The 22,347-nt window shown below is 50.2% G+C and overlaps 1 protein-coding gene across 7 annotated transcripts in view; it reads right to left on the bottom strand.

The window, feature by feature from the left end:
* LOC132207874 (uncharacterized) overlaps positions 1–22,347 on the bottom strand; it is a 148,200-nt gene that overhangs the window by 68,595 nt on the left and 57,258 nt on the right. For 2 of the 7 annotated variants that reach the window (XM_059643715.1, XM_059643714.1), the window contains exons 1-2: positions 3,082–3,276; positions 1,407–1,543 (exon numbers count right to left, since the gene is read on the bottom strand). The exons of 1 other annotated variant lie outside the window; for it this stretch is intronic. The gene's annotated coding sequence lies outside the window, so the exon portion shown is untranslated. Of the gene's footprint in view, positions 1–1,406; positions 1,544–3,081; positions 3,277–22,347 lie in introns of those variants that run through there. 4 more of the 7 variants (XR_009443943.1, XR_009443944.1, XR_009443945.1 and 1 more) reach the window with 4 other exon arrangements.

Consider the following 22,347-nt stretch of genomic DNA (forward strand, 5'->3'; position numbering starts at 1 on the left):
ACAGGGCTGCGGGGGGCCGGGGCCCGTGGGCGGGACAGGGCTGCGGGGGGCCGGGGCCCGTGGGCGGGACAGGGCCGCGGGGGGCCGTCCCTCTGAGGGGGACAGGGCTGCGGGGGCGGGTCAGGACTGCGGGGGCAAATCGCCGTGAGCGGGTCAGGACTGCGGGGGCAAATCGCCGTGAGCGGGCCAGTGCTGCGGGGGCAGGTCCCCGTGAGCAGGACTGTACTGCGGGGGCCGGTCCCCCTGAGCGGGATAGGGCTGCAGGGGGCCCGTCCCCGTGAGCAGGACAGGGCTGCAGGGGGCAAATCGCAGTGAGCGGGACAGGGCTGCGGGGGCCGGTCGCCGCCAGCGGGAGAGGGCTGCGGAGGCAAATCGCCGTGAGTGGGAGAGGGCTGCGGGGGCCGGTCCCTGTGAGCGTCTCAGAAATGCAGGGGCAAGTTGATCCGGTGAATTCAAGTATGAAATTACACGAAAGACAGCAATGAATTTAAAGCATCAAGAGGAAAGAGATTTGGAATCCAGCATTCGTTCATGGGGATGGAGCAGCGCTTGGAATATTGCCTTCAGTTCTGGTCGCTTCATTACAGGGAGGATGTGGAAGCTTTAGAGAGGGTGCAGAGGAGATTTAGCAGGATGCTGCATGGAATGGACGGCAGGTCTTATGAGGAAGGGTTGAGGGGGCGAGGACTTTTTTCATTGGAGCAAAGAAGAATGAGAGGTGACTTGATAGAGGTATACAAGATGATGAGAGGCATAGCTGGAGTGGATAGTCAGAGATTTTTTCCCAGAGCAGAAATGACTATCACGAGGGGGAGAAATTTTAAGGTGACTGGAGGAAGGAACAGGGGAGATGTCAGACCTAAGTTCTTTACACAGAGAGTGGCGGGTGTGTGGAATGCGCTGCTGGCAGTGGTAATGGAGTCAGATACATTTAGAGGCTTTTAAGCGACTCTTGGATAGGCACATGAAGGACAGTAAAATGAAGGGTATGCAGGGTAGTTTGATCTTAATGGGATAATAGGACGGCACAACATCGTGGGCCGAAGGGCCTGTACTGTTCTTTGTTCTATTTTCAGCCAAAGGTTCTTTTCAGGAGAGAGTAATTGATTGTAGTTTTTAAAGACAGAACTGGAGGACAGAGAAAGATATCAAGGAAGGTTGCACGTTAGTGACAGTATCAACAAGTCCTCAGCAAATGTACTCTCTGAGGAACTACACTGTTTTGAAGGCGAGAGGACCAATGATATCAGTTAAGCCCCCCTTGTTTTTGTATTGTGTACTTCTGACATATGCGCAAATGGACAACCTCACTCTCCTGCTAAGCTGCAGAATGAATAATGCTGCAATATTTGTCAACTCCCAAATGGGCATTGATACATTAGTAAATCGCACATCAATAAACTTACGTCTCAAGGTTCTCGCCTTCTAGAACTGTTTGTACTGGTAAATAACCCAAGCGAGGATGTTTGGCAAAGTATTTCTTTGATCTGAACTTATTTTTCAGCACCTTGCTAAAATCACGCACATCTTCACCTGATGTTGTCTAAAAATGTAAAATAAATCAAATTTAGTTAAGAATTAATAATGAACCAATCTACTCAACTCACTCTATGATCCATGCTATCGCTGCTAAATGTCTTTGAGGATGTAAAATTAAAGAGTCTGCAATTCTGAGGGATAAAGTCGCTATCTTTCTGTAAGATTATGATAAAGGTTAGATATGTCTGAATGTGAGTTTCGAACAATTAAGCTTGAGTTTCATAGAGTCATACAGCATGAAAAAAGATCCTTTGGTCCAACCAGTCTATGCTGATCACAATCCCAAACTCAACTAGTTCCACCTGCCTGTGCTTGGCCGATATCTCTCCAAACATTTCTATCATCTTTCTATCTTCTAGCTACAACATCACCTGAACAGAATTCTCCATCTTGTGGTCAAATACTAAAACTATACAATTAAGTAATTTCAAATGATGCACATTAGTGGCCTTTCTGGTTGAATTGCTAATTATTTTAACAACAGTGCATTTTTTGTCCAATTATGCCATGTATAATTACTGATCCAAAATTCATCTCATTGGGTTTCATTTTTTTGGTTTTTTGTATTGAGTCAAAGATGAGATCAATACAGGGGGGGAGAAGGGCGCCGCACGAGGGGGGGAGAAGGGCGCCGCACGAGGGGGGGAGAAGGGCGCCGCACGAGGGGGGGAGAAGGGCGCCGCACGAGGGGGGGAGAAGGGCGCCGCACGAGGGGGGGAGAAGGGCGCCGCACGAGGGGGGGAGAAGGGCGCCGCACGAGGGGGGGAGAAGGGCGCCGCACGAGGGGGGGAGAAGGGCGCCGCACGAGGGGGGGAGAAGGGCGCCGCACGAGGGGGGGAGAAGGGAGCCGGACGAGGGGGGGAGAAGGGAGCAGGACGAGGGGGGGAGAAGGGAGCAGGACGAGGGGGGGAGAAGGGAGCAGGACGAGGGGGGGAGAAGGGAGCAGGACGGGGGGGGGAGAAGGGAGCAGGACGGGGGGGGGAGAAGGGAGCAGGACGAGGGGGGGGGGAAGGGAGCAGGACGAGGGGGGGGGAAGGGAGCAGGACGGGGGGGGGGAAGGGAGCAGGACGGGGGGGGGGAAGGGAGCAGGACGAGGGGGGGGAAGGGAGCAGGACGAGGGGGGGGGAAGGGAGCAGGACGGGGGGGGGGAAGGGAGCAGGACGAGGCGGGGGGGGAAGGAGCAGGACGAGGTGGGGGCGTAAGGAGGAAGGGAAATGAACACAGCAGACAGGCTGACATCACCTCGACACCCAGAATATTCAGACCCGAGATAAGCGTTTCTCCCTGCGACTCCTGAAACAGACACTCGCAGCCATGCGCCGGCACCTCCACACACTGCAATCCAGCCTGCCCCAGCTCAGAGCCTCCCTCTCCCAGACCTGCAAAGGACCCCTGCTGTTTTTTATCCGCCGCAGGTTCCACAGAGTGAACACCCAGTTCCACTCAGCTTTACTGGACACCAAAAATCGTAAGTACAACCAACTCACGGGCCCCTGCCACCCACAAGAGGATTCCTGCGCCTCCCAAATCCCGAGTCTGTACCTGCCCCGCCGCCATTGACCATGAAGACACGGCCGGAGACCCCACCGATGACGTCACATCCGCCTCCGCCGGCCACACCACTTCCGGAACCGCTGCTGCACTCACCACCTCCACTTCCACAGATACAACACCTCACACACCACCCTCACCGCAGCTGCTGCCGCCTCCCCCGATACTCCAACTGCCGACGGAACCCCGCCCACGGCCGACGACCTCATCGCTCCGCCCACAGCCTCCACAGCCAGCAACCCCAGAGGAGACAGCCACACTGAGCCCTGCCACATGTTCACCTTCCCCCCAGACCTCCCACTGACTGAGGACGAACGGTCAGTCCTCAGTAGGGGGCTCACCTTTGTCCCCCTACAACCACAAATCAACCAATACCAGTCACGATTGGACATAGAGCAGTTTTTCCGCCATCTTCGCATCCACGCCTACTTCTTCAACCGGGAGCCTAAAACTCCCTCCACTGACCCCTTCACCCTCTTCCAACACAAGTCCTCCTCCTGGACACCACCCCCAGGCCTCCTAACCTCCCTCGACCTCTTCATCTCCAACTGCCGTCGAGACATTAACCGCCTCAATCTCTTCACCCCTCTCACCCACTCCAACATCTCCCCTGAAGAACGGGCAGCCCTCCGCTCCAACCCCAACCTCACCATCAAACCCGCAGACAACGGTGGCGTAGTGGTAGTATGGCGCACTGACCTCTACATCGACGAGGCCGGACGCCAACTCTCCGACACCACCTCCTACTGCCCCCTCGCTCATGACCCCACACCCGAGCACCAAACCATCATCTCCAACACCATTCATGACCTCATCACCTCTGGGGACCTCCCACCCACAGCCTCCAACCTCATTGTTCCCCAACCCCGCATGGCCCGTTTCTATCTCCTTCCCAAAATCCACAAACCTGCCTGCCCTGGTCGACCCATCGTCTCAGCCTGTTCCTGCCCCACCGAACTCATCTCCACCTATCTGGACTCCATTTTCTCCCCTTTAGTCCAGGAACTCCCTACCTACGTCCGTGACACCACCCACGCCCTCCACCTCCTCCAGGATGTCAAATTCCCTGGCCCCCAACACCTCATCTTCACCATGGACGTCCAGTCCCTATACACCTGCATTCTGCATGCAGATGGCCTCCAGGCCCTCCGCTTCTTCCTGTCCCGCAGGCCCGACCAGTCCCCCTCCCCCGACACCCTCATCGGCCTAGCCGAACTCGTCCTCACCCTCAACAACTTCTCTTTTGACTCCTCCCACTTCCTACAGACTAAGGGGGTGGCCATGGGCACCCGCATGGGCCCCAGCTATGCCTGCCTCTTTGTAGGTTACGTGGAACAGTCCCTCTTCCACACCTACACAGGACCCAAACCCCACCTCTTCCTCCGGTACACTGATGACTGTATCGGCGCCGCCTCTTGCTCCCCAGAGGAGCTCGAACAGTTCATCCACTTCACCAACACCTTCCACCCCAACCTTCAGTTCACCTGGGCCATCTCCAGCACATCCCTCACCTTCCTGGACCTCTCAGTCTCCATCTCAGGCAACCAGCTTGTAACTGATAATAAAATGTGAGGCTGGATGAACACAGCAGGCCAAGCAGCATCTCAGGAGCACAAAAGCTGACGTTTCGGGCCTAGACCCTTCATCAGAGAGGGGGATGGGGGGAGGGAACTGAAATAAATAGGGAGAGAGGGGGAGGCGGACCGAAGATGGAGAGTAAAGAAGATAGGTGGAGAGGGTGTAGGTGGGGAGGTAGGGAGGGGATAGGTCAGTCCAGGGAAGACGGACAGGTCAAGGAGGTGGGATGAGGTTAGTAGGTAGCTGGGGGTGCGGCTTGGGGTGGGAGGAAGGGATGGGTGAGAGGAAGAACCGGTGAGGGAGGCAGAGACAGGTTGGAAACCTTTTGTGCTCCTGAGATGCTGCTTGGCCTGCTGTGTTCATCCAGCCTCACATTTTATTATCTTGGAATCTCCAGCATCTGCAGTTCCCATTATCTCTGATAGCTTGTAACTGATGTCCATTTCAAGCCCACCGACTCCCACAGCTACCTAGAATACACCTCCTCCCACCCACCCTCCTGCAAAAATTCCATCCCATATTCCCAATTCCTCCGCCTCCGCCGCATCTGCTCCCACAATAAGACATTCCACTCCCGCACATCCCAGATGTCCAAGTTCTTCAAGGAGCGCAACTTTCCCCCCACAGTGATCGAGAACGCCCGTGACCGCGTCTCCCGTATTTCCCGCAACACATCCCTCACACCCCGCCCCCGCCACAACCGCCCAAAGATGAATACCCCTCGTTCTCACACACCACCCCACCAACCTCCGGATACAACGCATCATCCTCCGACACTTCCGCCATCTACAATCCGACCCCGCCACCCAAGACATTTTTCCATCCCCACCCCTGTCTGCCTTCCGGAGAGACCATTCTCTCCATGACTCCCTTGTTCGCTCCACACTGCCCTCCAACCCCACCACACCCGGCACCTTCCCCTGCAACCGCAGGAAATGCTACACTTGCCCCCACACCACCTCCCTCACCCCTATCCCAGGCCCCAAGATGACATTCCACATTAAGCAGAGGTCCACCTGCACATCTGCCAATGTGGTATACTGCATCCACTGTACCCGGTGTGGCTTCCTCTACATTGGGGAAACCAAGCGGAGGCTTGGGGACCACTTTGCAGAACACCTCCGCTCAGTTCGCAACAAACAACTGCACCTCCCAGTCGCAAACCATTTCCACTCCCCCTCCCATTCTTTAGATGACATGTCCATCATGGGCCTCCTGCAGTGCCACAATGATACCAGCCACCCGAAGGTTGCAGGAACAGCAACTCATATTCCGCCTGGGAACCCTGCAGCCTAATGGTATCAATGTGGACTTCACCAGTTTCAAAATCTCCCCTTCCCCCACCGCATCCCTAAACCAGCCCAGTTCTTCCCCTCCCCCCACTGCACCACACAACCAGCCCAGCTCTTCCCCTCCACCCACTGCATCCCAAAACCAGTCCAACCTGTCTCTGCCTCCCTAACCTGTTCTTCCTCTCACCCATCCCTTCCTCCCACCCCAAGCCGCACCCCCATCTATCTACTAACCTTATCCCACCTCCTTGACCTGTCCGTCTTCCCGGGACTGACCTATCCCCTCCCTACCTCCCAACCTATACTCTCTCCACCTATCTTCTTTTCTCTCCATCTTCGGTCCGCCTCCCCCTCTCTCCCTATTTATTCCAGAACCCTCACCCCGTCCCCCTCTCTGATGAAGGGTCTAGGCCCGAAACGTCAGCTTTTGTGCTCCTGAGATGCTGCTTGGTCTGCTGTGTTCATCCAGCCTCACATTTTATTATCTTGGATTCTCCAGCATCTGCAGTTCCCATCATCTCTGACATCAGCTTCCCTGAGCCTCTGATGCTGCTTGTCCTGCTGTGTTCATCCACATCAACACCTTGTTCCCCCCCATTCTCCTTTGTTTGTGTTTTCTTGCTCTTCCTCCCTCCCTCTGATTCTCTCCCCCTCTCTCACCTCTGCTGGCTCTAATTTCACTCCCTTGTCATGTTCCCTTATTTCCATCTTTCTGTCCCTTCTCTCTCTCTCTCCGCCCACAAACTCACTCTGGCTTTATTCACAGGGGGAGAGAGTACAAGAGGAAAGGAAACCAAAGCACGCAGCGCCTTCGGCTGAGAGAGAAATGAAGAAATGCCGGAGATTTTCCAAACCCTGACGCAGGGGTTGCCTCTCTCTCTCTCGACAGTCTCTGTGACTGCCCCATCAAACCCCACACCCATTCCCGTCCCATGGTGTCTCTCCACAAACCCACCTCCGGGTAGAAATGCAAACACAAGTTGCTGGAAATGCTCAGCATCTGTGAAGAAAAAGTCCCGAGGTAGCGTTTTGGGTGCGATGACCCTTTCCCTCAGAGCTCCAGCTAGAAATGCTCCAGCCTCTGAGACAGGGTCCCCTTGAGGTCGGAGAGCTGCGGCTCCATCTTGGCTGTTCGCTTGGCGCAGGGCATCAGGAGCTCCCCTCAGCCCCAGGAAGGGGTATGATCACCCCCTAACCTTATACTGACAGTGGTTGTGTCCTTCCCTCATCCCCGGGAGCCCCTCCTGTCTTCTCACCTTGTCGCCGGGGTGCTATTCGACTACGGAGGGCTGTGCGATAAAGATCCTACTTCCCACAGCGGCAGGGGGAGGTGGCATCCCTTCGCTCCAAAAACACCCCCTCCCATCCAATCTTGTGGCGATGGCTGTTCGGCTGCAGAAAGCGGCGCTGCCCGTGACCCCAAACCTCCCTACAACACCCCTCTCCTAATCCGACACTTTTGCAGTAGCTGTAGGCCACTCAGTCACTGGGCTGTACAATAGTGACTCTCCCCATGTCCAATCACTTCCAGGACGGCAATCCTCCAACCCCGACCCCATCCCATCCGCCTCCTTCCCTTTACCATGTAGTACGAGAGCTGCAGGCTGGTCGGCTACGGAAACCCGCGCAAGGCTGGATAATAGACACCCTCCCAATGTCCCCAGCCTTCCCCTCACCCGGGGAGGGGAATTCTCACCCCCACAACATCCATTCCCAACCCCTCGCTTTGGGATAGGAGCGGCGCAGGATGTGAAACAGGGACCGTGCTCATGTCCCCAATCCTCCCTTCACCCCAAACCACCACCCCCAGCTTACCTTGCAGTGGGAGATAGTTGTCGGCTGCTCAGCTACGGAAGGCGTCGCGGACCTGCGGCCGGGTGCTCGGGGAGCGCGGGCTCAGTGCCAGGCAGCTGTGCCCAGGCGCCGGGCGAAGAGGCCTTCTCCCCCCTCGGATCCCCGCTCCCGGCACAGGGCCGAGCCACTGAGCAGCGAGCGCTCCAGCAGCCCGGATGCCTGCTCCCAGCCCGGTGGTCATGCTGGAGGCCGCTGGAGAACAGGAGGTTGTAGGGGTACGGGAGCGTGGTGCGATGATCCCCGTTGCCGAACAGCTGGGTCCTCAGAACCCTCCCGGGAAAAGGGATCCAGACAGCGGACTCGTCGCCGAGGGAGGGGGGGGGGAAGGCATGAGTCGGAACAGGAGAGGAAGGGGATTGACTGAGAGGGAGAAAGAGACAGACTCTGTGTGTGTGTGTGTGTGTGTGTGTGTGAGTGAGAGAGAGAGAGGGGATTAGAAATGCAGTCTGATTGCGGATGGGTTGGGTTTAAATAGAGATTTTTAAACTTCGTTCAAAAAACTCACAACGCTCCCTGCTGAGCGGGTGGAGAGGCTCGGATAGAGAGGAAGAGAGAGACAGAGGGGCGGGGGAGAGGGGACAGAGAGAGGTTCACAGGGAGAGACGGAGAGACAAGGAGACAGGGGAGAGAGAACGGCAGGAGCACACACAGACGGAGCCAGATACAAGACGAGAGATAGGGAGGGGCGCACACAGAGACCAAAGAGACAGAGTGAAAGCGGAGAGAGGAGAGAGACAGAAGTGCACAGCGAGGTGGCAGAGACAAGACGACAGAGAGAGACAGAGACATAGAGTGAGGCACACACAGAGAGATGGAGAGACAGAGATTGTGTGTGTGTGGCGGGGGGTGGGTTTGGAGAAAATGGGAGAGAGAGAGACAGAGTCGTCGAGTTGTACAGCAGGGAAACAGACTCTTCAGTCCAACTCCTCCAGGCCGACCAGATACCGTAACTGACTAGTTCTGTTTGCCAGCCTGTAGCCCATATCCCTCCAGCCCCTTCCTATTCATGTGTCCCTGCAGGTGACTTCTAAATACTGTGAGTATAACAGCCTCTGTCACTCCTCTGGCAGTTCATGCCACACACAGACTACACTCGGGAGAACACGTTGGCGCCAAATCCATCTCCCATCCTCTGAGAAAAGGAACCGGAAATGACATCACCAACCCAAGGAAACCGGAACACTTAAAGAGAAGGCGGGACCTAACTCCGGATGCTCACTGATGATTTTACCTGGAATGGTGCCGAAACGTCTGCAAACTAACCTTCCAGCTCAGTGAGCAATCTTACATCCAGAACCTCAACCCTGAGCTACAAATCTTCTCAAAACTCGATAATGCTTTGCCACTTGATTAACAGATGCATCCTATTTTTTGAAAAAAATAAACTTTTTTTGCTGGATGTATGACTGACTGACCAGTGTTTATTGTCCTTCCTTAACTGAGCCTTGGGAGCTCTGCAGACCAATGGTAACAACGTGGATTTCACAAGCTCCAAAATCTACCCTTCCACCACTGCATCCCAAAACCAGCCCAGCTCATCCCCTAATCTGTTCTTCCTCTTACCGATTCCCTTCCTCCCAACTCAAGCCAAACCCCCATTCCCTACCGACTGACCTCTTCCCGCCCCCTTGACCTGTCCGTCCTCCCCAGACTGACCTATCCCCTCCCTACCTCCACACCCACACTCACCTCTACTGGCTTCATGTCCGCCCCTTTACTTAAGACCAGAAGACATCGGAGTGGAAGTAGGGCCATTCGGCCCATCAAGTCCACTCCACCATTTAAATCATGGCTCAGGGGCATTTCAACTCCACTTCCCTGAACTCTCCCCGTTGCCCTTGATTCCTCGTGAGATCAAGAATTTGTCAATCTCTGCCTTGAAGGCATCCAACGTCCTGGCCCCGACTGCACTCCGTGGCAATGATTTCCACAAGCCCGCCACTCTCTGGCTTTACAAATGTCATCTCATTTCCATTTGAAATTTACCCCCTCTAATTTTAAGGCTGTGCCCATGGGTCCTCGTCTCCCGGCCTCACGGAAACAACTTCCTAGCGTCCACCCCTTCCAAGGCAGACATTATGTTGTAAGTTTCTATTAGATCTCCCCTCACCCTTCGAAACTCTGATGAGTACAATCCCAGGATCCTTAGCCGTTCATCGTATGTCAAACCTACCACTTCAGGGATATTCCGTGTGAATCTCCGCTGTACACGCTCCAGGGCTAGTATGTCCTTTCTGAGCTGTGGGGCTCAAAATTGGACACGGTATTCTAAATGGAGCTTAACTAGAGCTTTATAAAGCCTCAGAAGCACATCGCTGCTTTTATATTCCAACCCTCTTGCGATAAAGGACAACATTACATTCACTTTCTTAATTACGGACTTTACCTGCAAGTTAACCTTTAGAGAATCCTGGACCAACACTTCTAGATTCCTTTGTACTTGAGCTTTACGAATTTTCTCACCATTTAGAAAATAGTCCATGCCTGTATTCTTCTTACCAAAGTGCAAAACCCCACATTTACTCACATTGAATTTCATCAGTCATTTCCTGGACCACTCTCCTAAACTGTCTAACTCTTTCTGCCGCCCCTCCACCTCCTCAGTACTACCTGCCTGTCCACCTATCTTCGTATCATCGGAAAACTTCGCCAGAATGACCCCAGTCCCTTCATCCAGATCATCAATACGTAAGGTGAACAGCTGCGGCCCCGACACCGAAACCTGCGACACCAATCGTCACTGGTTGCCATTCCGAAAAACAGCCTTTTATCCCAACTCTCTGCCTTCTATCAGACAGCCAATCCTCAATCCAAGCCAGTAGCTCATCTCAAACACCATGGGCCCTCACCTTGCTCAGCAGCCTCCTGTGAGACACTTATGAAAGGCCTTTTGGAAGTCTAGATAGACAACATTTACTGGGTTTCCCCGGTCTAACATACTTGTTACCTCTTCAAAGAATTCTAACAGGTTTGGCAGGCACGACCTCCCCTTACTAAATCCATGCTGACTTGTTCTAATCTGACCCTGCACTTCCAGGAATTTCAAAATCTCATCCTTGACAATGATTCAAGAATTTTATCAACTACCGAGGTCAGGTTAATTGGCCTGTAATTTTCCATCTTTTGCCTTGATCCTTTCTTAAACAAGGGGGTTACAACAGCAATTTTCTAATCATCTGGGACTTTTGAAAGATCACATCCAAAGCCTCTGCTATTTCCTCAGCCACCTTCCTCAGAACTCTACAATGTAGCCCATCGGGGCCAGGAGATTTAGCAATTTTTAGACTTTTTAGCTTTTCCAGCACTTGCTCTTTTGTAATGCCTACCATGCTCAACTTTGCCCCCTGACTCTCCCTAATTGTTGGCATACTACTCATGTCTTCCACTGTGAAGACTGACACAAAGTACTTATTAAGTCCTTCAGCTACTTCCTTATCTCCCATCACTAGCCTTCCAGCATCAATTTGGAGCGGCCCAGTGTCTACTTTTGCCTCATGTTTGTTTCTTATGTATTGAAAGAAGCTTTCACTGTGATTTCTAATATGACTAGCTAGCCTTCCTTCATATTTGCTCCTCTCCTTCCTTATTGCTCGTCTGTCTCCTCTGCACCTATCTTCCCCTCTGTCCATCTTCAATCTGCCTTCCCCCTCTCCCTGAAAATTTATGTTCAGGGAGATCTGGGTGTTCAGGTCCATTGTTCCATGAAGTTGGCAATGCAGGTCAACAGAGTGGTTAAGAAGGCATATGGTGTGCTTTCCTTCATCGGACGGGGTATCGAGTACAAGTGTTGGCAGGTCATTTTGCAGTTGTATAAGACTTTGGTTCGGCCACACTTGGAGTACTCCGTACAGTTCTGGCCACCTCATTACCAAAAGAATGTGGATGCTTTGGAGAGGGTGCAGAGGAGGTTAACCAGGATGTTGCCTGGTATGGAGGGTGCTAGCTATGAAGAGAGGTTGAGTAGATTCGGATTATTTTCATGAGAAAGACGGAGATTGAGGGGGGAACGTGATTGAGGGCTACAAAATCATGAGGGATACAGACAAGGTGGATAGCAAGAAGCTTTTTCCCCCAGAGTTACTGACTCAATTACAAGGGGTCATGAGTTCAAACCGAGAGGAGGAAAGTTTCAAGGAGATATGCAAGGGAAGTTCCTGAGGAAGAGGGTGGTGGGTGCCTGGAATGCGTTGCCAGCAGAGCTTGAAGACGCAGACACGATAGGGTCTTTTGAGATGTACCTGGACAGGTACATGGATGGGCAGGGAGCAAAGACCCTGACAAAATAGACGACAGGTTTAGACAGAGGATCTCAATTGGCGTAGGATTCGAGGGTCGAAGGGCCTGTTCCTGGGCTGTAATTTTCTTTGTTCTTGGATCAGATAAGAAGGAAAAGGGAGGTGTATAACAGTTATCAAGGGAATAAATCAACAGAGTCCCTGTAGACACACTAATGTCAACCAGGCCAACATCCCCAGCACTGAGGCACTGACCATCCTCGATCAGCCACAATGGGCTGGACACTTCATCTGTATGACTGACACGAGACTCCCCGCATGTTCTAATCCCAGCTTCAAAACAGCAGGCGAGACCCAGATGTGCAGAGGAAGCACTCGGTGATAAACTCAAGGCCTCAACGGTGAAGTGCAACATTCCTGCAGACACCGAGAATCACCGGCCGAAGACGGTCCGACGCCTGAGGAGCACCTGGGAAGGCATCAACACCTCGAGGCTTGATTTGGAAGCAGCGGAAGCCATGCAGCTACATCAACAACCCCCTCACTCCTTCCCAAGACCGCCTTCTGCCCCAAGTGCAACAGAGCCTACGGTAGCTGCATCAGTCTGGACAGCCACCCGGAGATTCAGCCTGAGAGTGGGAGACTGTCATCCGCGAGAAACCACCATGATGATGATGTATGGTGTGCAGGGGGATCTTGTCATAGCAATTAAGAGAACAAATAGAGGGCAACAGAACGCTGGTGACCAGGATTAGGATCAGGGAGAATCTCAAAATCTTCTACAAGTGTCTCAGAGCGAAAGAGAAAATCCAGGGAAAACCAGGTCTCATGAGGGATGAAGAGGCAAATGTATGGTTTGAACTGGACAGCAATTGTCAGGTGTTAAACAAGAAATTCACATCACCTTTTACATGTGAGAAGGAGCATTTCGGCACACAATTCCTGAGCAGAATTAACAGAGACTGGGGACATGTAAGGTGATCCGGTGAATTTAAAATCAGAAGAATTACCTGGAGAACAAGTAACATAGTTCCGCTTATCAAAATGCATGACAAACATAAAGCAGAGTATTACAGTCTGGAGAGTATCACATCAGTAGATAGGAAAATATTGGAGAATATTCTGAACGGCAGGCTTAATTTCCTTGGAAAGAAGCGGGGTTTGATCAGCAACGGTCAGCATAGCTTTGTCAGAGGGAGGTCATGCCTCACAAACCTAGATGATCCTTTCAAAGAGGTGACGGAGTGTGTAGATGGGAATTGATGCAGTGAAAACAGATTTCAGCAAAGACTTGGACAGGGTCTCACATGGGAGCCTGGCAAAGAAGGTAAAAGCTCGTGGGGTCCAGGAAAATACAGCAAGTTCAATCCAAAGTTATACATTGGTCAAATGGGCAGGTCAGTGGTAGATGGAGTGTTAACACTGATAAGTGTATGGTAATGCAATTTGGAAGAACTAACATGGCAAGGAATCTTTCAATGGATGCCAGGACACCAGGAAGGTCAGAGCAATGGTGTTATCTTGGGGTGCTTGTGCACAGATTGCTGAACATGGCATGGCAGCTTAAAGGGACAGTTAGGAAAGCAAATGGCTGAAGAGCTGTGCAGGAGTTTGGTTAGGCCCCAGCTGAAGGACTGAGTGCAGTTCTGCTCTCGCTTTAAATTGAAGGGTGAAAGAATAGCTTTAAATTGAGGGGTGAAAGACATAGGACAGATGTCAGAGGTGGTTACTTTACTCAGAGAGTACTCAGGGAATGGAACGCTTTGCCTGCAACGGTAGTAGATTCGCCAACTTTCGGTACATTTAAGTCGTCATTGGATAAGCATATGGACGTACATGGAATAGTGTAGGTCAGATGGGCTTCAGATCAGTATGACGGGTCGGCACAACATCGAGGGGCGAACGGCCTGTACTGCGCTGTAATGTTCTATGTTCTAATGGTCTCTTCATTATCGAAAAGAGGTGATTGCATTTGAGCATGTGTGGAGGACATTCATCAGGATGTTCTGAGGGGGTGAAGCATTTTAACTCGATGGAGAGTCTGGATAAGTTTGAGATAACAAGAACTGTCAATGCTGGAGTCTGAGATAACACAGCGTGGAGCTGGAGGAACACTGCAGGCCAGGCAGCATCACTGTTTTATCTGGATAAGGTTGGCTTGTTTTCTTCCGAAGAGAGAAGGTTGAAGAAGGTCCTGAAAAAATGGTCTGCATTCTGATGGGTCTAGGCGAGGGAAGCAGAACGACCATTCATGGGGTGGGAGGTCGGGGGGCCAGGGGGAAGAGATACATACATTTAAGCTAAAAGGCTCAGAAGGAATTTCAGGAAAGAAAAGACACCCAGAAGGTGCTGGGTGTTTGGAATTCATTGTCTGGGACTTTAGTTGAGGTGGTGGATAATCTTTTCCCATTAAAGAAAAAGGGTTGGTACAGCACTTAAAATGAAATAACATTCAAGGCAACGGGCCTATTGCTAAAACATGAGCCGAATGTGAACTTAGTGTGGCTTCAGTGGTTACAGACACAATGGAATGAAGTGCTTGTCCAATTCACACGGATGATCCCTGGAATGGGAGGCTTAACCTGTGATGAATGGCTAAGGATCCTGGGATTGTACTCACTACAGTTTTGAAGGTTGAGGGGAGAACTAATAAAAACTTCCAAGATAATGTATGGTTTAGAAGAGGTGGACGCTAGGAGGTTGTTTCCGTTAGGAGGGGAGACGAGGACCCGTGGGCACAGACTTAAAATTCGAGGGGGTCAATTTAAAACTGAAATCAGACGACATTTCTTCAGGCAGAAAGTGGTGGGCTTGTGGAATTCATTGCCGCAGAGTGCAGTGGAGGCCGGGATGTTGGACGCCTTCAAGGCAGAGATCGACAAATTCTTGATCTCAAAAGGAATCAAGGGCTACGCGGAGAGTGCAGGGAAGTGGTGTTGAAATGCCCATCAGCCATGATTTAAATGGCGGAGTGGACTTGATGGGCCGAATGGCCTTACCTCCACTCCTATGTCTCATGGCCTGATGGTCTAATTCTGAAGTATTCTCTTATTCTATGATTCTGGAGCAGGGGACAGTGAGTGGACAGCACAGGACAGTTCATCTAACTTCTCCTTTACCAATCTTCTATCTGCCTCCCCACTTCTCCCTATTTTTTTCAGAATCCCCTTCTCCCCCAACCATATTTGAAGAAGGGTGTCGACCCGAAACGTCAGCTTTCTTGCTTCTCTGATGCTGCTTGGCCCGCTGTGTTCATCCAGTTCTACTCCTTGTTCTCTCAGATTCTCCAGAATTGGCAAGTTCCTACTATCTCTCGAGGAAACTGACTTGTTTTTGCACCCAAACTGTGGTGAGAATGTGGAACGCACCGACTGTGTGGGTGGTAGAGGCAGAAACCATGATAACACTTAACAAGTTTTTGATTGGTCATTTGCGATACCAAGGCATACAAGGCTCTGGGTCGAGTGCTGGGAAATGTGATTAGAATAGTAAGGGACTTGCATCTTGTGAAGGCACATACAATTTGCTGAAGGGTCTGTTCCATTGCCACGGCACTCTATTATGCTGTCCCTCAATGATCCTATGACAAGTAAGTGAAGGTTTGCAGAAAGAGATAGTTTTCAAGGACAATGCCTAAAGGAAAACTGATGCACAGGCAAAGTGCATGTAAGAATTTAACCAAGGATTAACACCATTCAAGAACTGGAATTTGTGCCAATGCACCAAACCTGCAGATGAAAATGCAGTGTCCAGTTTGATTGCAAACAGCAACAACCACCAGTTTGTAACATGATCAATGGAAATATCTGAATGCCTGTTGTTGTGATCTCAAGCATTTACCTGCGTCGAGTGAAATCCACCACCATAGTTCTGTTGCATCGTTAGCCACCTCGCAATCGGTGTTGCATAGTCAAAATCATTCCTTGACAACGCTTGAAGCAAGGCATAAGCAGTGGTTTCCACAGTCATCGCAAAAGCCCGTGCTGCTTCAATTGGATACGGCTTCTCGTCCTCCAACAATGGAGGCTTTCCAGTTACCAACATCACAATCTGTCATTTGAGAAAGGGATTAGCTGAGAATAAAGTTTACATCATATAGATTTTTGTTTGCATTTCAACAACACAACAATGGTTTTGCTGGTCAAGATCCAGCATTATCTCACCACTGATGTCTATAACATTCTCCATACTTCCCGCTCAGTGATGGGTCCTTTTGTTTGGGAAAAATAGGCACCTTCGAATGCAAATGAATCAAGATGAGCTTTAGTTTCTCATCAGGCTACATGGAGTTACTACAAGATGTTCTGAGCAAAAGGTGAAGGAGAAGATGAAACCATTCATAGCATCAGTCTGGATGATCTTCTTGCGCTCATCCTGAGGAGGCATCACAGATCTCAACTTACACGCAATTCAAATTATTTCACGCAATGACAAGACTGAATGTTCTGGATACTGTAAATGCCATGGCACCTGGCAGCATCCCACAAACTGTATTGGAACAATGTGCCCCAACGTCACCACACCAACAGTAAATGTTTTCCAGTACATTTTTAAACACTTGCAACACTCACATTTCAGAGAAAGATGACCTATCACGCAATCGGCAGATAAATTGTCCTGACCAATTATGACCTCAATGTATTCTCAATCATCAGCAAAGGAATGCAACATCTGGATGACAGTGCTGTCAAACAGTTGCACACTGAGGCTCAGTTCACTTTTCGTCATGCCACACTTCTCGCAACCTCATTCAGGATTTACCACAAATATGATCAGAGATCCTGAGCTTGAAAAGGAAGGAAACTGCAATCTGTCATTTCCACCAAGGCAACTTCTGATTGAATGTGGTGTTCAGCAGAGTTATAGGAAGTTGAGTCAGTGGCATTCACTGGATACCTGCACTGGTTGAAGTCATGTCTTCACTTGAACCAAAGTGGAGACATGAATGTTCATTGAATATTGTCCAGGTGTCCAGCAGAATTCATGACTTTTCCAACAGTGAAGTCAACGATGAGAAAATACAGTGAGACTTGGACAATTATCAGGCTTGGCCTGACAAAGGATAAGTAACATTTGCACCATACAAGTGCTAAGCAGCAATCAGCTCCAACAAGAGAGAATATGACCATATCACAAAATTCCATGTCCTTACCATCATCCTTACATTTTTTTAAAATGTGCAAGTGTTATCCAAGCCATGCAAGGCTATGGGCCAGGTGTTGGAAATGAGGTTAGAACAATTCAGTGCTTGTCTTTGACTGTCACAGAATCCGTGAGCTTCAGAATTTATTTCTCCTGTACTGTAGACCACTGAGGTGCTTGGCTATCCACTTCATCAAGGTTAACACTGATCTAAAACCAAACTGGAACGGTTATATAATCAGCAGTAGCCAGGTCCGTTGTACAAACCGCCCTGCTGTGGGACAGGGTCAGGTAAATCCAAGTGAGTGATCGTGGTTGGAGACTCATTCGTTGGGGGCATAGTTTCTGTCGCCACATTTGAGATACCAGGGCTGTGTGTTGCCTCCCTGGTGCCAAGGTCAAGGAAATCTCTGAGTGGTTGCAACAAATTCTTAACGGGGAGGGTGAGCAGCCAGAGGCCATTCTGCACATTGGTACCAATGACGTAGGTAGAAAGAGGGATGTGATCCTCCGGACTGTGTACAAGGAGTTAGCAAAGAGGCTGAAAGGCAGGACCTAGAGGGCAATAATTTATGGGTTGCCACGAGTGCCACATGTTAGTGAGTTAAGTCAGAGAAAGATAGGTGAGAGATGAATGCATTGGTTAAGGAGCTGGTACTGGGGGCAGGCTTTCAGGTTCATGGATAATTGCGACCGCTTCTTGGGCAAGGGGTGACCTGTCTAAGAGGGATGGGTTGCACCTAAACTGAACGGGAACAAATACCCTCACAGGGAGGTTTGCTAGTGCTACTTGGGAGGATTTAAAGACTGGCAGGCAGCTGGGAACCAGAGCAGCAGGTCAGCAAGTAGATGAATTGATGGCAGGTACATGCTAGGACCAATAAATCAGAAAAGAATGGCAGTCAGAGACAGGTACATGAACATGATGGCACGAACAAGCTGAAATATGTTTATTTCAGTGCAAGGAGTATTATAGGTAAGGCAGATGAGCTTAGAGCCTGGATCAGTACATGGGACTCTGATGTTGAGGCCATTACAGAGGCTTGGTTGAGACAGAGACAGGACTGGCTGCTCAATGTTCCAGGGTTTCATTGCTTCAGACAAGATAGAGGGGAAGATAAAAGAAGGAGGTGCACTCCTAACCTGTGGGAAATGTTACATCTGCACCTCGAAAGGACATTCTGGAGGGCTTGCCCACTGAGGCAACAGAGGTAGCATTGAAAAATAAGATAGACACAATCACTCTGATCAGATTAAACTAATAGCCTGCTCCCCTGTTGCCACTGACACACTGAGGAACAAATATGTAGGCAGCTTTTGAAACGATGCAATAACTCAGAGTTGTCACAGTCAGTGAATTTAACCTCCCCGGTATTGACTGGGACTCCCTTACAACAAGAGTTTAAATGAGGCTGAATTTGTTAAGACTATCCAAGAGAGTTTCTTGACACAGTGTGTGGATAGAAGATGGGCCATACTGGACTTTGTCCTGGTCAGGTAACTGGTGAGAAGGGTGGGAAAGCATTTTGGAAATAGTGATCACAACTCCTTCAATTTTAAGATTGCTATGAAGAAGGATAAGTCAGGACCTTGGGGGAAGAGTAAATTATATCAATTTTAGGTAGGAGCTGGGGTGTGTTAATTGGGAGGAGCTGTCACATTTGCCATATGGGAATTGTTTAAAGGCCTGCTTATGAGTTTAGGATCAGGAAGGAGGAAGGACAAGGATGGCAAGGTAAAAGACCCTTGGATCATTGGGGAGGTTGTGAAGTTCGTCAAAAGGGAAAAACAAAAATATGTCAGGTTTACGAAGCTAAAATCGAACAGGGCCGACATAAAGAAAGCAGAAAAAGAAAGGCTATGAAATGACCTTGGCAAGGAGGGTTGAAGGAAATCCCAAGGCATTCTGTGCATACATCTAAAACAAGGGGATAAATAGCAAGAAGGTACGACCATTCAGGATAAAGGAGGGAACTTGTGTTTGGAAGCAGAGGATGTGGGCAAGATCCTAAATGAGTACTGTGCATCACTATTCACTCAGGCGAAGGGTATGGAGGATAGTGGGATTTGTGTGGAGCATGCGAATATGATAACAGCATTTTGAAATCAAGAAAGAGCATTAAGGTGGATAAGTCCTCAGGACCCAGTGGTATCTACTCAAGGTTTTTGAGCGAGGTGAGAGAGGAGATTGTCGGGGCATTCAGCAAGATCTTTGTATCCTTGGTAGCCACTGGAGGGGTACTGGAGGATTAGCAAGTTGCTAAATGTTCTTCTTCTGTTCAAGAAGGGAAATAGGGTCAATCCAGGAAACTCGACTAGCGAGTTTCTCATCGTTCATTGGGAAGCTATTGGAGAGAATTCTTAGGGATTGTATTTATCTGTATTTGGAACAGCATGGCCTAATTAGGGACAGTCAGCATGGCTTTGTGCAGGGCAGGTCACGTCTTACTAACTTGACTGAATTTTTTGAGGAGGTGACGAATGTGATCAATGAAGGTAGAGCAGTGGATATTGTTTTCATGGATTTCAGCAATACTTTCAACAAGGTGCCTCATGGTCGGATCATCCAGAAAATTAAGATGCACCGAGTCCATGGTGGCTTGGATGCTTGGATTCACAACTGGCTTGCCCAGAGAAGACAGAGGCAAGTGGTGGAAAGGTGCTTTTCAGGCTGTAGATCCAGGAGGATTGGTGTTCCGCAGGGATCTGTGCTGGGACCTCTGCCGTTTGTGGTCTATACAAAATGACTGAGGTGAAAATATAGATGGATGGGTTAGCAAGTTTGCAGACAATAGAATGATTGGTAGAATCGTGATGAGTGTAGACGTCATAAAAGGATACAGATCAGTTGCAGAAACAGCAAGTGGATTTTAATCCATTAAATGTGAGATGCTCCACTTTGGGAAATCAACTATAATGGAAAAATATACAGTTAATGGCACCCCTCAGTGCAGAATTGTTAAGGTGGGGATGCAGGTGCACTCAATCTGTTCATTGAGAACTGTCGATGTGATATCACCTCAATTTCTCTGTTCCCCGCACCAAACCCAACCTACGTCCTGCCCAACTGACTGCCCTCCACGCACTCATATCTCACCCTGACTTTGTTATTAAGCCTGCCGATAAGGTGCTGCTGCTGTGGTCTGGTGAGCTGAAGTCTACCTTGCAGAGGCTGAGCGCCAGCTCTCAGATACTTCCTCCAACTTCTCCTGGACCATGACCGCACCGGGCCATTGTATCTACTACAGTAACTGATCTTGGTCTATCCGGTGATCTTCCCCCTCTGTTTCCAAGCTGAAAGGCCACAGCTCCCCACAGGTTGCTCCTACGCCCCCTAAAAATCCACAAATGAGAGTGTCCTGGCAGACCCATTGTTTCAGCCTGTTCCTGCCCCACAGAACTCATCTCTTCCGACCTTGACTCAATCTTCTGTCCCCTGGTCCAAGCCCTGCCCACGTACATCCAGAAATACTCTGACATCTTACGCAGGTTTAAAAACATCAGTTTGCCGGTTCCAGCTGCGTTCTCTTTACCATGAACGTGTAATTCCTTTACACATCCATTCCCCACCGGGAGGTTCTTCGGGCTGTCCTCTTCTTCCTGGAGCAAAGAGCTGAACATTCCCCTCCCACCACCACCCTCCTCCACTTGGTCAACCTCATCCTCACCCTCAACAACTTCTTTTTTAACTCCTCTCATTTTCTTCGGGTAAGAGGAGCAGCTCCGGGCACCTGCTTGGGCCCGAGTTATACCTGTCTCTTCACGGGGTACGTGGAACATTCCCACCCACAACACTTTCTCCGATACATCAATGATATCATCCGACTGCTTCTCTCTCTTGTCTGAAATTGGAAAACTTCATCAACTACGCCTCCAATTTCCATCCTGCCCTCACTTTCACCTGCTCTATCTCTGACTCCACCCTTCCCTTCCTCAACATTTCTGCTTCCATTCCTGGGGGTAGGCTTTGCACTAATATCCATTACAAACTCTCTGACTCTCACAGCTACCTGGTCTATATATCCTCACACCCCACTTTCTGCAAAGACTCCAACCTCTTCTCTCACTTCCTCCATCTCCATCGAATATGTTCTCATGAGGCCAACATCAACAAGGGAGCCTCCAAAATGTCCACCTTCTTCCTCAACTGAGGATTCCCCGGCTCCGCGGTCAACAAGGCCCTCAACTGTGTCCAACCCAGCTCCCGCACTTTTGCCCTCACCTTTTCTCTTCCCTCCCAAGACAACAATAAGCTTCCACTTGACCTTACCTATCAACCCACATGCCCACATCCATACAAACATCAGGCACCATTTCCACCACCACCAGCAGGATGCCGCCACCAGACACATATTCCCCTCCTCTCCCTTATCCGCCTTTACCGGAGGACCCGGAGGAAATGCAAGCAGACACGGGGAGAACGTGCAAACTTCGCACAGACGATTGCCCGAGGCTGCAATGCGAACCACTGAGCCACCGTGCTGCCCAGAATCTTGGTGGTGTGGATGAGCAGAGAGATCTCAGTGTCCATGTGTGTAGATCCCTGAAAATTGCCACGCAGATTGATAGGCTTGTTCAAAAGGCGTACGACGTGTTAGGTTTTATTGGTACAGAGATTGAGTTTCGGAGCCGTGAGGTCATGTTGCAGCTGTACAAAACACTGGTGCAGCCGCGCTTGGAGTATTGCGTACAGTTCTGATCGCCACATTATCGAAGGATTTGGAGGGGGTTTCTTAGGATCTTGTCTGGTGTGGAAGGAAGGTCTTATGAGGAAAAGCTTCGAGACTTGAGGCTGTTTTTGTCAAAAGAAGGTGAAAAGGCAATTGAATGGAGACATACAAGATAATCAGAGGATTAGATAGGGTGGACAGCGACAGCCTTTTTCCTCGATGGTGATGGCGAGCACGAGTGGAGAAAGGTTTAAATTGAGGTGAGATAGATATGGGACACATGTCAGAGGGAGTTTCTTTATTCAGAGAGTAGTATGGGTGCGGAATGCCCTGCCTGCAACAGGAGTAGATTGCCAAGTTTAAGGGCATTTAAATGAACATTGCTAAATATATGGATGGTAATGGAATAGTGTCGGTTAGATGGGCTTCAGGTTGGATTCACAGGTCGGCGCAACATCGAGGGCTGAAGGGCCTGTACTGCGCTGT

The sequence above is a fragment of the Stegostoma tigrinum genome, unplaced genomic scaffold, assembly GCF_030684315.1.
Source record: "Stegostoma tigrinum isolate sSteTig4 unplaced genomic scaffold, sSteTig4.hap1 scaffold_192, whole genome shotgun sequence".
In the NCBI taxonomy this organism is placed as follows: Eukaryota; Metazoa; Chordata; class Chondrichthyes; order Orectolobiformes; family Stegostomatidae; genus Stegostoma; species Stegostoma tigrinum.